Consider the following 13,951-nt stretch of genomic DNA (forward strand, 5'->3'; position numbering starts at 1 on the left):
AGCAAGTTGAGGAGAGGAAAACTGGTACTTTGCTTCACTGGCTTCAAGACAAATCCACCTCTGTACTTGTATGTGATATAAAAGTATGGACACATGGGCAGCTATTGAAGCTGTAACATTATCTTTCTTTAAAATAAATGATTATCTATTTTCATTTAATAATGAATGAATGAACGAATAGGTAAATAAATGATTATGAGAAAATAGTCAAAGAACTGAATGACACGTTTTCCTTATTAAGAACTGGCATCTTAACAGTTTCTTCCCTACTCACTATCTTTCTAGCACAGCCAGCTCTCCCAGTTGACTGTTCTGTCTTTACCAACAGCCCTTCCTTCTCTGAAGCCTGGATTGTTGTCCTAGCTTCCCAGCTGATAACTCTGCTTCCATTTTTGTTCCCAGTTGATATCCTGGACAGAGCAGCTCAGCTGTTCTTTCAGACTGTAGATCACATTGTACTACTTCTGTTAACCCAATGCTCCAGCGGCTTCACCTTTCACTTAGAATAATCTCCAAGTTTTTAGCAGTGACTATGCTGCATGTTGCTTTTCAAGTGTTCACACTTAAGATTTTTAAAAAGCTCCACAATTTATTTTCACATGCAGTGAGGGTTGAGAATCACAACTGATTGTCAGAGGAATTAAACTGGATCAGTGATTCTCAAACTGCTGACCAACATTAACTGGGCATTTGTTAGAAATGCAAATTGCTAATCTGTTAGAACTAGAATCTACCCAGACCTATTGAATCAGAAAACCAAGAGGTGAGGCCCCAAATTCTTTCTTTAACAAGCCCTCCAGGTGATTCTGACGTACACTGAAGTTTGAGAACCACTGGCCTAGGGCCAGATATAGCAAATAGAATGAAAGTATTTTTCATGCAACATACTTACTCTAAAATATCATGTTACTTATCTGACATTCAAATTTAGTTTGGACATCCTGTATTTTATCTGCCAACTCTAAATTAAAGGGATAGAATGGCATTACAGGAAAGCTGATTTTTTTTTTAACTTAAATGTTTGGGGAGAAAAATGGTATCACCTAATAAAGGAGGAGAGTTAATAGAAAAAGCTAACTTTGTTGAGATGATTGTGAATATGGTTGTAAACACCTTGGAATTAAGTTGTCGGGAAATCCAGGTGAAGGTGTCACATAGACTATGTTGGAAATAGGCAGATATAAATATCTGTATAAATACAATAATTAAGAAAGTGAGTATCAAAGGAAAAGGTGTCAAAACCTCGAACTTTGGAGAACATATCTATTTCAATGAGAGAAGAGAAATTAGCAGGCCAGGGAGATGAGGAGAACATGTGCTCCTTAATGTGGTTACCATGAAATTATTTGTGTGTGATCATTATACTGCACAATGTTAATTAACTGTTTAGTATATACAAAAGGGGCAAGTAAGCTCTTTGAAGGCAGGAACCATAGACATTATACTTTCTCTTAAATTTTAATCACCATAAATCCTAGCATATTAATAAACACACAGGGGTTAGTCAATTAACTTTCAATTAACCTTTTTCAAATGAATGACTGGATTAATAGTTTGGAACAAAATGAGAAAGAAAGCTATTTCGGTCGTTTAGACCTACTTTGGAATGAAATGCACCTATCCTGGCACCAAGCAACAATGTAGTGCTAGGCTCAAAGACGGAAAAAAACAGAACAGCAAGCAGCTTTGTTTTATGGTTTAAAAAAGAGTGGGGGACAGGTATAGTTCAGTGGTAGAGTATGTGCTTAGCATGAATGAGGTCCTGTGTTCAATCCCCAGTCCCTCCATTAAAAAAAAAATAGTGGGGAGAGGAATGGTTAATAGTATGATTTCTATTCATTATGGCATGAAGTAACTAAAATAGCTTAACAAACAATGACACAGGATATTAGAATAGAGACCTCCTCTGAAAGGACATGAGAAAATTATAAAAACCACCAAACTAATAAAACAGTGATATATAAAGAGTACTTAGTACTTTATTTCCTGAATATCCTTGTGTTTTAATAGACTATTTCTTCCTACAGTAATCAGTGTATTTGGTGGAATGCTTTTTACTTGAAAATGTAGATGTATGTTGTTCTTCTGGCAACTCAGCCTCAACTGGCCTTGTGTTGTACCATCATTAAAAAAGGAACTGGTTGTAAAATAAGTCTTCATCTCAATGGAAGAATTTATTGCTCTAATAAATGGAAAGGCCCCCAGGGTTCACTGACTCCACTTTCCTGGAGAAAGAGAAAGTAAAGCTTAGGGATTTTTCTGTATCATATGACGAGGTCATTGTAGCAAATGTAAGCGGAGGTGGTGAATAGTTGAAGATATTAAAGGAAGTTCAGCCTAAGGGGAAACATAGAGGATGGACATTTAGGTTGTTGAGATAAAAATGAACCTCATTTAGGAATGTGCAAGCGAGAAGTAATTTGAGTCTATTTTACTCCATAGGATCTTAGCTGGATGCTTCTACTGCTCCAGTAAATCACTTATCGAAACTGCCTCTTTGGGCAGTAGGTTAGTTTCCTATTGCTGCTGAAACAAATTACCACATACTTAGTTGCTTAAAACAACACACACTTATTATCTTGCAGTCTCAGATGACCGAAATCCAACATGGGTTTTACTGGGCTAAAATCAGTTTTGCCTGGGGTGTATTTTAATATCAGTGATGGCCAGTCTTCCAGAGGATCTCGGGAAAGCCCATTCCCGTGCCTTTTCTAGAGGCTGCCTGCATTCTTGGGCTCACACGTCCTCCCACATCTTCAAAATCGACAATGGCAGTATTGCCTTTCTCATATCAAATGACCAAGACGCTGATGTTCCTGCCTCCTTCTTTCACACATAAAAACTCTTGTGATTACATAAGGCTAAACTAAATAATATAAATTAATATCCCTACCTCAAGATCCTGGACTTGATCGATTACATCTGCGAGGTCCCTTTTGTCACATAAGGTACCGTACTCACAGGTTGCTTGGATTAGGGCATGGACATTTGGGCAGAGAGAGCATTATTGTGCCCATCACAGAGAAGTAAATTTTTTTTTTGGATTTTTATTTGAATATGTATATTCTACAGTAAACAGATTGATAAGGAGTTGAGCACTGTGGGACTTTCCAGGTATGAGTGATCATCTTAAAATATGACTGTGTTCTTTCTGCTTTGTGTCTTATCAGCAGTAATAAAGATGGCCATTAGCATTTAAGCAGTGGTATTTTTACTTACTCAAAGGGCAAGAGAGACATCATTTTAGTTCTTTTATAGATCTCAAGGTTATTGAAAAGTCATCAAGACTAAGACCTTATTATACCCATAAATATAAAGATGCACAAAAAGAGATGTGTAGTGGAAAGTGTAACATTTCACCTGGTCTCATTTTTCACTCACCCTTCATGAAAAGGTGGTGGCGGGGGGCGGTATGGTATCTCAGAGAAGCAGAGCTTCAAGAAGAGAGACAAGGGGAAACCACTCACATTGTTGAAAAGAGATGGAATACTGGTAAAATCACTGAGGCACCATCAACATGGAGAGAAGGCTAGAGCACAATAATTAAACTTGGCAGGGTGCCGAGCCTACAGCTGCATGTGTCCAATAGGAAACAGGGTAATAGGCCTGCAGATGGATGCTTAGTTGGGAGGAAGAAAGTAAGAGGCATTGAAATAATAGGGGGGGATTTGTGAATGGATCATTTAAAATAGCATACCACCACGTACAATTCCAGGCCCTAGGCAATTGTTTACCTGATAGAAGAGATGACCAGTGATGAAGGTCTTTTGATCAGTGAAATGTCTTGACTTGCAGAGTGTATGAGTGTTACCAAAGTGTTACTGAAAGTGTTCGTGTGCCTGCCACACCATGAGACTAAACAAATTGAAACGAGTCTGGAGCAGAGAAAGATTCATTGCAGGGCCGAGCAAGGAGGATGGGGTGGCTCATGCCCAAGAAAACCCCAAACTCCTTGAAGGGTTTCAGCAAAGTATATTTAAAGGCCAGGCAAGGGAAGGGGGGTCACAGGGTACATGCACATGCACAATTCTGATTGGCTGATGTAGAATTAATAGAGTGGTCAACACTATCAACCCCTAGGCGCCAGAAGGTGTGGGGCCACATGCTCTCCATCATCAAGTAGTTCATTTTTCCCCTTTAGTGGTAGTTTTAAGCAACTAAAAAGCTCAGGAAATATACATGAGATACTATTATCTGGGTGCTTTAGAGAGGAGCTAGTCCAGAGGATATGGGGGAGGGATCTGACCCTGGAAGTGCCCCACAGGGTCTTTCTCGATTACAAGAGCAGTCAGGTGAGAACCAGGACGTGTTAATAAAAGGAACACACATAATGAGAGAAGATGGGAGCGTGAAGGGGAAAACACTCAGAAGGGAGGGCAACATCCGTTTTGCTAATCTAGGACCTAAGAGAACAGAATCAGCACAAAAGAAACACAACTTCAACATGAAAAGCATACAATTGTTAATAATATTATAAAAGGAAATTCAGACAGGCAAATTAATGCTTCAAGAGGCAACCCGATAGTGACAGCTCAGATCTTCACACAGAGGGCTCTGTTTTTGAAGTAGTCTCAGTTAAAACACTCATTGTAGTTTATTTGGCAGGATCAGAGTGGGCTGGGAAAGTAGACCAAAGGCAGAATAAAAAATGTGACATAATAGAAACATTATCTGACATAAAACAAACAAAAAGTTGTTTTATTTAAAAGGCCCATGAGCAGCAGCGGAAAGTGGAATAACAGGGAAAAAAAAAAAGGGTTATTTTCCTCTCTATACAATTGAAGGGACTTGAATGTGTTTTTATGTGAGAAGCTATGTTAGTGTAATAATGTAAATGTGCTCAGGCTTCATTCCACAAAGCCAAATGAGGAGAAATTGCATTTATCCCAGTTACAGTCCGCAGCAGTGTGGACTGCAAGGAAACCCGAGAAGACGAAGCCAGGGCCTGATTTCTGGACTGTCACTGAGCTAACCGTCTCTGTGTTTGCATCACAGTTTGGGGTTTTTCGTTTTTTATGTGCTTGGTTTGTTGCATTGCTAAATATTTAGTTATGAAATAAGTATTTCTAGGTATGCTCATTAAACAAAAATTCAAGTAAAAAAAGTCTTTAAAACATTCCTTTCCACATATTTCCAACCCCTTTAATCTATCATTCTTTCCAAAGGTAAACACTGATAAGAATCTACTGTTTCCTCTCAGATAATCACCTGCATATTTATGAATATGAAATATATATACAAATACAGGCATTCCTCATTTTATTGTACTTTGCTTTATAACACCCCACTGATATTGCACTTTTTTACAAATTAAAGGTTTGTAGCAATCCTGCGTAAAGCGAGTCTAGGGGGCCGTTTTTCCAACAGCATTTGCTCACTTCACGTCTCTGTGTCACATCTTGGTAATTCTCACAATACTTCATACTTTTTCATTGTTATCATATTTGTTAGGATGATCAGTGATCTTTGATGTTACTACTACGATTCGCTTAAGGCTGAGATGATGGTTAGCACTTTTTAGCAATAAAGTATTTTTAAATTTAGGTATATATACTTTTTTTAGACATAATGGTATTGCACACTCAGTGGACTACAGTATAGTGTAAACATAACTTTTATAGACACTGGGAAATCAGAAAATTCACATGACTTGTTTTATTGCAGTATTCATTTTATTTTGCTGGTCTGGAACTGAACTCGCAGTATCTCTGAGCTGTGTCCATATTTCGATGATTTTAACGGACTTACGCATATTGTTCTACTTTTATTTTATTTACGTATTTAAATGCCTTTTCATCTCTCTCCTTCTGTCTTAAACCTTTGTATAGTATTCCATAGCTCCATAATTTATTTAGGTTTCCTCTAATTGGCAGACATCATTTAGATTTTTCTAGTATTTTGTTGTTATAAAAAATGCTTGCCATGAATGTCCCTTTAAAAGTAAACATACTATTTTTTTTCTTTGCAGGGCAAATTGCTGGAAGTAGAGTTTTTACATCAAAAGGTATGTGCATTTTCTCCTCCTTTAAAAAAAAAATGTTTCTCAAATCACTTTCTGAAATAACTAACAGTTTACATTTCTGCCAGTGGAGGATGAGAACACCTGTCCATGAAAGTTCTTATGAGCGCAGATTATTGCCGATAATTTAAAGTTTTCAAACATGATGGGTAGGACATTGGTACATCATCAGAGTTTTAATTTGTAATTATGTAATTATTAATGAGGCTTAGTATCTTTTCAAATGGTTATTGACCATTTTCATTTTGTTTTCTGGAAATTGCTGGCTTTATCTTTCACTGATCTTTCTACTAAATTATTTGTAATTTTTTAAATTAATTGAGAGCGTCTTCCTGTTCAGGCTGCTAGAGCAAAACACCATAGACTGGGTAGCTTATAGACAGCAGAAATTTACTTCTCACAGTTCTGGAGGCTGGAAGTCTTGAGATCAGGGTGCCAGCCTGGTGGGATGAGGTAGAAATCCAGGTAGAAATCTTCTCACTGTATCCCTCCATGGTGGAAGAAAGACCCTAGCTCTCTGGATCCTCTTTTATAAGGATATTAATTACATGCATGAGGACTCCACCCTCGTGATCTAATCAACTCCCAAAGCTCCACATCCTAATAGCATCACCTTGAGCACTGATTTCCAACCCATGAATTTTGGAAACACACAAATATTCAGAACAGAGAAAGGAAGAATCTAAGTATATCATAAATGTGAAATCTTTCCCTTATACTTGTGGCAATAATTTTATTCATTTTCTCACATTTTAAAGACATTCCCTTCCATTTTTAGCCTGCTTGCTCTGCTTTTTTAAAAATCAGTACTACATATTATATTTCCTCAAATATTTTCTCAGGATCCATAACTAATCATACAGATTTTCTCACTGAGTCTGTTACCATGACATCCATCTTTCTTTCTGGAGATAAACCCACTCACACCAGTTATGACTGCTGAACAACAAACAATGCCAAACACGGTGATAAAAAAAAAAAAAAAAAACAGCTAGCATTTTATTGTACTCACAAATTCTGTGGGCTGGAAGCCTGGGAAGGACTTGATTGGACAATTCCTTTGCTCCTTGTGGCATCAGCTGAGCAGTACTTCGCTGGCAGATGGGCTGGTCAGAAGTTCCAAAAAGGTTTCACTCCTTGTCTAGGGGGAGGACAGGAAGGCTGCACTTGGTTGGGACTATTGACTGGTGTACCCACACGTGGTCTCTCCATCACAATAGTCTCAGAGTTGCTGGGATTTCTTACATGGCAACCGGCTTCCTACAGAGAAAATATCCCAAGAGAAGTAAGAGGAGCTGCTTGCCTTTTTATGACTTAGCCCTGAAAATAATACCATTTTACTTTCACCATACTGTATTTACCAAAACAGTCGCAAGCTCCTCCCACCGCTCTGCCATCTAATTCCAGGAAGGAGACATGAAGCCCGACTCCTCAATGGAAGAGGAATCAAAGAAAATGCAGACTTTTTTTACAATGCCATACTAGTCATCACTGTATACTTTTACGCTGCTATTAGACTCATTCTGCTTATACTTATTCTGCTTATGAAAGATTTTTGCATCAATGTTCGTTTGTAAAACTGACACTCCGGCTGCTTGTCTGTGACTGTGTTCTGACATGTCTCCATCACTCCCACCGTGGTGGAAGCTACAACAGCTCTGGCACCCAGATCTGACCTGGCCATATTCACAGAAGCTCTGAGCACCCCAGTAACGGCCAGAGAAAGCCACAAGTATGGAGGACTGAAAGCCTCAATAGAGGGAATTTTAACTGTCAAAAGACAGGAGGTGGGAAAGACTGGGAAGATGTATTAGTTGCCCTTCCTCCCCATGAAGGACGGCTTCCAAACTCAGCAGTTTCACTCAGCCAGTCTAGGGGCATCCAGCACAATCCAGCAACCAGAAGTATTGTTTTCAGGTTTTACTTACGTGTGGCAAGGTTAGTACAGACCTCCGTGAATTTGCCTTGTCTCTTTCCCACATCTCCCTTCATCCTTTATCCTTTGTCTCCCTAGTATTTTATCCTCAGTAAAGCACTAGCACATAAGTTTTGGCTTAGGCTCTTACTTCTAGAGAATTCAAACTGAGACACAGAATTATACTACCGTTATAAACGCACACAAGCAGTTTAACATTTTTATTTGCTCAGGAACAGTTTGTGAAAAATAAAAACAGCTCATCTACAATTTAAGTTTTTTGAGGGAGTGCAATAATTGGTCTTCTCGGGTTTTAAACTTCTTCTTGATTCAATTTTTTTGCAATTTGTATTTTTCTAGAAAATGGTCCTGAGCATTTCTGTAAGCAACTCGTTACCTGTCAAATACATTCCTTTTGATAAACTTCTTGGTGGGCGGGGGGAATGACTACTATTTATCTAAACTTCATCATGAGTGAGTATGTCAGGTAAGACAAGTCAACTATCCAATGGTGCAGTCATCTGCAAGGCAAGAAGTCTGGACAAGAATATTGCTGTTTTCCTCCTGCCTCCAGAATCATCCACGCTGTAAGACGTTGTTTCCACATTAGGAGAGAAGTAACACTGGAGACTGGGGATATTTTAAGCCAAAATTTAACCATCTGTGTGACCTGGAAGAGCTAATTCATTTGTCAGACACTTAATTTTCTCAAAAGAAAATGGAAAATTGAGGCAGACTTAGTGATTATCAGCCAGAGGAGACACTGCATTTCTAAGGGACATATATCAGAATCTTCATCGTCACATTCTGATAGCAACACTCGCCTATTAGAATCACTGCCAAAGGGGGATATTGTTAGGACCATTCGAAGTCTCTTTGGAGATGTGTTTTTACAAAAAAAAAAATCCAAAAAACTGGAAACCGTAATTTATTAATGATAATAATGAGAAAGGAGAGAAGGAATAGGTAGAAAGGAAGAAGCAACTGTTATTAATAAGGAATATTTACTACCAAGGTTGGCTCATTGTATTAACTTATTTAATTCAAAAATAACCTCCGTGATATAGATACTACATGAGATGATCTTTTTTAGGATCCCTTCAACTTTTTTTAATTCTAAGAATACACATTTTATTTTTTAATGATAAGCAAAGAGACTTACGTATGAGGCTTGTCTCAGGCAGCCCCAAGAGGAGTGGGTCTCCACACCCACCTGCCAGAATCTTAAAACTTTTATAAAGAGGCCTTAACAGGGTTCAGTCATATATCCAGTCCAGATGGTCTCAACAATACAGTGCTCTCTCACGGATGCATCCTTGAAAGCATCTCCCACTGTGGGAACAGTGGGCAGAGGGTATGTTCTAAGACCAGGGCAGGGGGTGTGGAGCCTCTGACTCCCCGGGTCCAGCTCACAGATCAACTGACTGTCATGTCTTCTCCATGACCCCGTCCAACAGTTTTAACCCACCTCTGCCATTATTTGTTTTGGAATTGAGAAATTTTCTAAATACCACTAATTTTACATTTCCTATCTTAAAAATTGACAGAATAACTTATTTCTGAGGTCTAATGAGTTTCTCAGTATAAATATACTTTGTGAATTTTCATCTAATTATAAAGTATCATTATGGGATTTATTTTATTTTGGTTAAAAAAATCAGAAAGGCATTAGGGAGTCTATATAACTTAAGATTACTTGTATGTACACAAAACAGAAAACTTAACTAACAAAGGCTTTAAAAATGGGTTTCCTTGTCCTCCTTCATCACCGCCCCTGAGCAGGCAGTTGCTGGTGTTGTTTCAGTAGCTCTGTGATGCCGTGTAGGGCTAAAACGATTTCTCTGTACTTTTTTTAATCCTCCACAGGCTTGCTTTCAACCTTGTGCTTGTGAGAGAAGGCTGAGAAATAGCTGTCTCAGCTACAAAAAAAAAAAAAAAAAAAAAAAATCACATCACTGTTCAAGGCAGGGAGAAAAGGGAAAGGGGTGGTACCAGCCATCTCTAACCCTTCTATTAGGAAAGCAAAGCTTTTCCCGTGATCCCTTTAGCAGATGCTGGATTAGGTCTCACTGATCGCAACAGTGTCAGGCATCCATCTCTAGATGCACCTGCTGGGAAAGTGGGGAAGATCAAGCGTCATCTGGTGCCTGCACCTGGGCACATTTCCAGCTCATTCAAAACTGAGATTCTGTTAGCAAAGATGAAGGGGCAGTGGCTACTGGGGAGGCAACAGTGTCTGCACCGAATTTCCAAGAGGAGAAGACATCTCTCTTCAGGTCCTTACTCATTTTTGCAACCAAACATCCCCACCCATTAAATTACTGTTTCTTTTAATCAGGATAAATTTTGAGCTTTAGCTCAGACAACTCTTTCCAGCTTATCTCTTTATATCATCAGGACCCCTTGTAAAACCTAGATAGTATTTAGAACCTTTACATTTTCAGTCATTGGCCTTCAAGTACCAAATAGATTTACTACTTTTTGGCATGAATGCACTCATAATATTTAGGTGAGAAGTGGAATCAAATTCATAACATTAAAAAGATGACAGCCATACATCATAATGCCATCTTGTAACACTTCTGAAAAATTCTTCCTCAGAGTAATACTAAGGTAAATTTTATTACAATTAGAAACATGGGAAGCTTCACACTGCGCTCCAGAAGGCCTTGAGGCCATCCCTACACCCAGCCGCTGCCACCCCACTTCCGTATCTTCATGTGGCCCAGACTGACTGTTGTCTTTTACTGAGAACTTTCTCCATCCTGGGTATTGAGCCAACACATGCTACCAGTTTACCTCTCACAACCTCAAGAACATGGAAAACTACCTAATACCTCTCATTTTATGTAGAAGGAAACATTTTAAACAAGTGAAGTCGTATAGTAAATTCAATTAAAGTTCAAGTAATTTTAATCAATAAAAGTTATAAAACCAAGAAGAATTCTAACCCATGTCTTCCTAAGTCTAAAAGGTATTTCTTTGCTACTCTGGATTCACAGGAAGGAGACACATAATAACACACGTACTTCTATATTCCATGCTTTTTACATTACTATTTCCTTAAATACCTCAAGAAGGTTTCTACTTACAAAAATGCCATTTTGTTTACAGTTCATTCTATGAAAAGAGGTTGAAATGTCTTTTCAGTAAGAAAAACTTAAATTGTAAAGGCAATACGTGTGACCATTAACACTCACCAAGACTTATATTATTGTCTAAAGAATTCATTATCGCATTTTGTTCAAGTTCGTAAGAATCTTGAGGAATATCTGACATTACTAGAGATATGAAACCTTAAGAAATAGTCTCAAGCCTCAGTAGTTATGCTTATGTTGTGAGAATTGTGTTTTGTGAGTTTAGGTGAATATTTTATCCAAGAAGGCCAGTCAATAGTCAGATTTCTAAAAACTAGTATGAAATCCCAAAGATTGAATACCTCCAAAACAGCTACAGCCTCATTTTACAATCCTTTTTTGCTCATAGCCTAAAAGCCCTGAACAATAACAATACATTTTCAAGTGTGACAAGTACAATAAAATCTATTAAAAAAAAAAAAACAGAAGTAAGCAAAACTCATTTCAGATGTGACTCCAAGGTGACTCGCATAGCTAGCAAAAGGTGAAAAAAAAAATTATTTGATACAAAAATCCAAGACAGTGATATATGGCAAACAAGCTTGTACTGGAAACGGCCCAATTTAGCCAACTTGGACTTGCCACATCTCTGACTGGCCAAGTCTGGAATTTTCTACTCTCACATCCCTTCCTCTGTTTACCCCATTCTTTGGCGCAGGACAGAGTGTAGAGCAGAGTGGAGTGGATGAGATGCATGTATGAGATGTTGATATGCTAAGGGAGACTCTAAGGTGGGAGACTGTGAAGGCAAGAAGCAATCTGGAAATGGAAGTAATTAAAAAATAATGCTGTTTTCACTGAAAACCATTCAGAGAAATAAAATGGTATAAGAGCTTCCACTTTTTAACTAAGGTGATGTTTGCAAATAGAGAACTGCTAAAATATTTACATCTTTAAGTGCATGTGGACAGATTTTCTCCTTTTGCCACTCTCCCCAGAGAAGAGAATATTCTGGAAGCACACTAATACAGATGATTTCAATTTCCAGAGGCTACCCAGAAGATGGCTCCAGAGGAGAATGGGGTGGAATAATACAGTCAAAAGCCATCCTTCCTCTTCCTCAACGGTGTGAAAAAGAGACTTCGTATGGCCCTTGAAGTAGAAAGATTTCTCTGCTACTGTTTATCCCATTAGTATCGTAAGAAAGTAACGTCTCATAAATTAAGGCAATTTGCCATGCTTTGGCGCTAAAAAGCTGCTTGGTCCTGTAAGCCTCAAATCAGATAGAAAATATATATTGCTTCTTGGAATGAGCTTAAGATGATCGGACTGTTTATCAAGACTCTTAACCAATATATTTATTAGCAGCTGCTTTAAGTAGAACTGCTAATAAATATTTTCTAGTGATATAGCATGTATTAATTATATTTGTCTGTATCTTATTTTTACATTTATATCCTTAAAAGAAAGATACTCATTTTCCTCTAAATAAGAGGACCAGAAAGGCCAGAATTCTGTCTCACTTCTCCAGAAAACTGATCCTGTAGCTACATGTGAGAGTTAAACAGTCCTGTGTGAGGAGTGACAGGTTCAGGAAGTCAAATTAGATCCGTGTGGGATTCTCAGAGAGCCATCTTCATCCCGACCCTCTTCAAAACTGAGTCTTTCCATCAAATCTGCCTGTAGACAAGTGCAAAGACTTCAGGCTTTGCCTCTCTGCTGTGTCATGTGAGATTTTCAGAAAAGACAGCACGGAAGTCACTGTTTTTTATTTCCTAATGCAGTACGTACAACATGATAGGAGGTCAGCTATTAATGTCAGATTTCAAAGGAAAGTCAGCAGCAGCAAAGCACGACCCTACATTCTGCCACATAAGTGTCTCTCCTGTTTAAGACACTCTCTGATGACCTTTCTTCCTAATGATCTCCCAACAAGTGACAGGATACCAAAATTTTTCAAAGATAAACTTTCTAATCATGACCAACCTTCTTTGCTTTTGAATGGATGTCCTCAAAGCTCATGGTGGCAATTAGATATCATGGAGGCCTCAACGATACCGACCATGCAGACAGCACTTGGACATTTATCTTTCTCTTGCAGTTTTTACACTCATCTTAAATTCCCTCTGAAAACTCCTTTACAGCAATCTCTGTATCTGCCTTTTTTTTTCCCCCTGCAGAAGCACTTCTTACAGAAATTGCTTTGGCAGAAGTCTCTGTTGGATTATTTTGTGTATGGTAATCTTATCTCTGCTATTTGCATGTGTATGCACTTGGGTGTCTGCACTCAAGTTCAGCTGGAATAAGAAAACTATCGGTTGTTGAGAGCACACTTTCCTTTGTTATCTGATTGTAGCTCTTTATTGCCTTTGAGCTGTTTCACAACTCTATAAATTGTAGACAAGGAGTAACAATGCACAATAGTCCTGTCTGTAGAAATGCAAATAAATTCTGTCCGGGGGTAAGTTCAGTTGAAGTCCCACTTTCCCCCTTGTGAAAATAAGCCAGTTTTCTTCTGTTTGTATATTTATTTCATCATTCCTTGATTTCATATAATTCTGTACACCTTTCACATTTTTGAGCATCTGATTCCCTCATTGAAAGAGTTAAATAAAATATTCAACTTGTGTTCACTTTGTGTCTGTATAAGACTCAAGATTTTACCTTAAAAAAGTGATTTAATACCAGGATTCACAGTCCAACCAACACTGTGCAACTCGAAGCCATAGACTATGAAGAGATGAAGGGGAGTCACTTAACTAAAATCTACTACATTTGGTCTGTGTATATGAAAATGACCAAAACATTCTTTAAAATTTTATATACAATTAAAAAGTCCTCAGAAGTGCCAATACTTCAAGATGCTGTCCATTAAAGAAGTTAAAATTTTAAACTTTGAAACATTAAAACAGTGCAAATGAACTATTTAATTCTGTCTAC

Source organism: Camelus bactrianus, chromosome 6 (genome assembly GCF_048773025.1).
Source record: "Camelus bactrianus isolate YW-2024 breed Bactrian camel chromosome 6, ASM4877302v1, whole genome shotgun sequence".
In the NCBI taxonomy this organism is placed as follows: domain Eukaryota; kingdom Metazoa; phylum Chordata; class Mammalia; order Artiodactyla; family Camelidae; genus Camelus; species Camelus bactrianus.